Source organism: Palaemon carinicauda, chromosome 9 (assembly GCF_036898095.1).
Source record: "Palaemon carinicauda isolate YSFRI2023 chromosome 9, ASM3689809v2, whole genome shotgun sequence".
Classification (NCBI taxonomy): domain Eukaryota; kingdom Metazoa; phylum Arthropoda; class Malacostraca; order Decapoda; family Palaemonidae; genus Palaemon; species Palaemon carinicauda.
Window position 1 is genome coordinate 54,005,386 of NC_090733.1, and position 5,000 is coordinate 54,010,385.

Genomic DNA, 5,000 nt, shown 5'->3' on the forward strand with positions numbered 1-5,000 from the left:
TCTGCCCCTAATTGGGTGGGGGTCACTAGCCTGATCGCTGTCCTATTGGTCATCGGCCTAGGTTGCGCCTACTCCTGACTTCTCCAGGGCTTCTTTTGTGGTGGTGTTAAACGGCCACATGCATTTTTAAAGATGTCTGAAATGAGACCTCAGGGGAGTAGACGGGTATAGGATGGGTGGGCAGGTAGTGAGGCTCTGGGCAGGGTCCCAACGCTTGTGGCATTTCGACTGGTCCTTGCTGGCGGGGTCTTTTGTTTGAAAAAAAATGGCGCAATGACCGTGATGAATAACATTATATATTTGCTACCCTATTTATGGATCCATTGTATGAAGTGTAATTGATTTAAACCAGAAACATGGTTATTTTTTTCTCTTCCAACACATTTTACTCTAGTAAGTATGTAGGATTTTGCTAAGATGAAAAAGAAAAAAAGAATCAGGCTTCATTGGTCGCTTTGTTTTGAACTATATATATAGAAAAATATTAGGTAACGTTATACATGAAGCGATGCAAAATGAAGTATTGCACTTTCATATTATGATGAAGTAGTTTAAACACAGAAAAGCTTGTCCTGGAAAGCAAAAGGCTCACATATAACGAAACGCAAAGCAAATCACTGGAAGAAGTTTCAGAAAAATATTTCCGTGATTTCATGTATACCGTAGTTTCCTCTTAACGTTTCTTGGTCATTTTTTAAATCATCAGCGGATTCCCTTGAGATTTAATACTTTACTCTACATCTGTTCCTCTGATGTCTATAATTTTAGTTTCCTGTACATCACTTTACTGTGAAAAGAAATAAGCCCATCTATAGAGCATTCCGTACATGAAGATTTCATAGTTCTTGAGAAATAATACAATATCAAGGCTACCTCTGATTCTTTGCTAATCTCGAAGGATACAAGAGTCCAAAAAAATAAATGAACGGGGAAAACTGAGGAAAGGAAAGGTATCTAAATATTCCAGCCAAGAAAGCTTCTATTAACACGGATGTATTATTATTATTATTTTTACATCTAGCATTTTAGCACTGTGGAAGTGAATTTCGCAGAATATTTTTGCGTCAAGTAAGGACATACCAAAAATAGGAAGGATTTCCTAAAGATAAATACTACAGACTGAAAGCTAGTAAAAAAAAAAAAAAAAGAAAAAAAAAAAAAAAAAAACTATTGCTACAGACGTAATACTTTTTTATGACGACTCAGATGATCACATAAAAAGAGAACTACTTTGGTGTCAGTGTTTCATATTATAATGCTGTAATATACGCTAGATTTTAATCCTTATATACTGTTTTGCACAAAAAGACTAAAATATTTCATTCATGACACGGACCCCCCATATAATAAAACATGATTGTATACGAAACGTCCGCTTATACAGTAATTTAGTCGTAGATTAAAAAGCGTTGTATGTTGTTAAAAATCAAAATTGCTATATGCAACAGGCTTGTTAATGGAAGGCAATTATATCCGTAATAGAATAATAGCCCGTGTTTGCTTTCAAATTTAAGTTAAAGTTCATTTATGATTGTCCATTATTTCACCAAAATTATAGCGGATAATTGTAATAATGATTGTGCATAAATAACACGCTGTAAACTATTACTGGGTCATTATTTCCTTTAGATGGAAATACCGAACATATTGGTGTCTCAAAATAAATTCATTCATCAAAATAAAATATTCCAAGAAGTTTCCGCAATATGCATTCACGTTTCAATGTTTATCTTGTCCGAATTCTATATACCGTTACCGTGTTTTGTTATAGAAGTGCATCAACACATCTTTCAAAGATGTTTAATTTCGGCTGGGGACGCAAGTTAAAACTAAGATTATGCTTTTTGGACACCGCTTTCATTCTGATTTTAATACTCTTCCATTATTTATTTTGGGTAGTACCTAAAGCTTTCCCTAAGGTCAATATATCGTTCGATAATGCTGTAACTATAAAACGGTTTTAATGGTTAGTATTAAATTTTAGAACGATATTGTGTGTTGCAGGAGCTTGCATAATTATCTTATGCCGATGAAATCCTCCCATAGCATTAGATAGGGTTCGTATCAAAAAAAAAAAAAAAAAAATGAAGCCAAAGCCTTATTAGCAAAAGTATACAGCGAGTCTATTGTTGATAATCAAAGGACTTATCAGAGTAAAAAAAAAAGATCAAAGATAATCTAAACTAAATCTAGCATGGTCGTATATAGATGCTAGTAGGTCATTACTTAGATATTGGCTGTATTAGTAATGATATCAAGTTGTTTATGGAATTCTTAGTTTCGCTATTTAGCTTACACATATCCTAATCTCTCTCTCTCTCTCTCTCTCTCTCTCTCTCTCTCTCTCTCTCTCTCTCTCTCTCTCTCTCTCTCTCTCTCCAAGAAGAGTAAAATAAAGGAATGAGCATAAAATGGGAATTATGATGGTGTAATACAGGTCCATGGCATCATTCGTGTTGCCATTAAACATAAAATATGCACGAGGCCTTAAATACTATGAAAAACATTGTTACTCCGGAGTTTCTGTTACTTCACAGGGTCTCAAAAGTTCCGGTTTAGGTAGAGCTGCTTTGTCCTGCTGAATGAATAGAGCTTGAGTACAATTGATCTACCTTAACTTCCTCAATGCATGGTCAATCCCATAGTAAAGCTATAGTACTTGATATAACAAACAGTTACACCCATCATTATTTTATGTGTACGCTTCTGCGTCCGTTTTGTTGCTTCTGTGCGCTCGATTACACTGGTTTACAAAGAAATTGAGGCAAGCACAAAAATACCCATTTTTACCTAATTATGGGATGCTGAATTCAAATTTGAAATCCGTTTTTACTCTAGTTTTTTTTAGATATGCGTAGTGTGCATTTTGTGCATATATGGTACATAAAGGCGTTTATGCATTCAGGGTTAATTCTAATATTGTGAGACTTATGTCTTATTTTTTAGTTATTATGCACTAAGTGTAAGCGATTGCATTACATTATATATATAATTATATACCAAGCCAGATTTTGGCAGTTAGGGCAGCAGGTCTCAATCCACTCAGTAGTGCTCTGGGAGTCATTGGAAGAGGTTGTCTCGCAGGTGGCGCAGGAGGTTGGTGTCCCTCAACTATTGTGTTACACATCTTATGGGTAGCTAAATATTAGTATTACATTTTCCAATGCACATTTTATTGCCTTGCATATGATTTAGTTTTACTTTGTTATATTTTCAGGTTCTCCAATGGCTTCAAGCACGTCAAAACATCGAGGATGCCTCAACAAGGCCAATTCCTTCTGCTACGTGTGTGGGGACTTCACAACGGTGTCCGGACAATTCGGTCCCGGACAATTCAGCCCTGGACAATTCGGTCCCGGACAATTCGGTCCCGGACAATTCGGTCCCGGACAATTCGGTACTAGGACAATTCGGTACCAGGACAATTCGGTACCAATTAATTCTTATAATATGGAAAAACAGTATTTTTCCAATTTTTTTCGTTTCTAAAATTCCTATCAGTTCTAATCATTACTTTTAAAAAGAAAGTTTTTGCTTTTGTTAGTATAGATAAAAAAAAAGTCCGATTGATTTTTCCTTGTTTGTGCAATGAATTTAAAAAAAAAATAAATTTTTTGTTTCTTTATTATATGAAAAATTAAACAGTAAAAACCATACATTTCTTATGTTGAAAGTTGGTATATAAAAATAAAATAGTAAAAACTATACATTTTTGGTCGTAAAAAAGTATATAAAAAATTTAAACTTTAATATTATGAGCAATTGCTTTAAGGAACTGCATTCTTTCTGCTTGATTATATTTCTCCATCGTCTCATATTTCGACTAATATGAGCTAGTTTCGTTATATCAGTGAGTGCGCACTCATTTAAATTTTCTAGTTCTTCTGTTAGAATTGAACGAGAAGATGTTTGACTTGTGATTGTCCCTCCATGATATTTGCAGTAGCAACCTTTGCACTCACTTCAGCTGCAGTTGTAACTATGAATTTGTTTTCCAATATATTTGGGCGCACGGAAATTAACATCTGAGTGAAGCCATGCATTGCAAGTCCGCCTTTCACAACGCCAATATATCTTCGTACCATCAGCATTTCCTTTTTCCTTTTTCCAACTGTATGCAGTTGCAAGACTCCATTGTGTGAATGATGGGGTGAAACTAGACTAAAAAGTCTGGAATAAAGAAACTAATAAAGTCGTTTTCTTTATATATATATATATTTTTAAACTAAGGGAATAACCAAAGTAATCGTTTAGTAATAAAATAGTTAGGTGGATTGTTTATGTTATTTGTGAACAACTAGTGAATAACCAAACTAAGTAGTTAGGTATTGAGGTGATATTAAATATAAATAGTTCATAATATGTAATATAAAAATATCATATTTTCCTGATTTTAGAAAATGACAAGCCTGGTACCGAATTGTCCTGGTACCGAATTGTCCTAGTACCGAATTGTCCGGGACCGAACTGTCCAGTACCGAATTGTCCGGGACCGAATTGTCCAGGACCGAATTGTCCTAGCACCCTTCAAAACAGTTGCACAGCGTCGAACCATCACTTCCCTCCTCAGAACCGCCTACTTTCACTATTTTGACTGTAAAATTGGTGATCAGGACAAGTCTTTGGCTCCACACATCTGTTGTAAACCCTGCTACAATGGACTAACTGCATGGTTTAATGGAAAGAAAGCGGCTTTCAACTTTGCAGTCCCGATGGTTTGGAGAGAGCCACGAAGCCACGCAGATGATTGTTATTTTTGTTTAACTAATATAACTGGTTTCAATGCATCTTCTAGGAAAAAGATCAAATATCCCAACCTTCCATCTGCTATGAGACCAGTTCCCCATTCAGATGATCCTCCTGTACCCACACCTACAGTAAATAAGGATCTTCTTTCCTCATCAGATGAAGAAATGCCTTCAAGGGAGGATTCTGCCGAGTCAATATCTTCCAAAGATATTGAGTCTACATATTCAGGAACAAGTGGCAACGAGCCACAC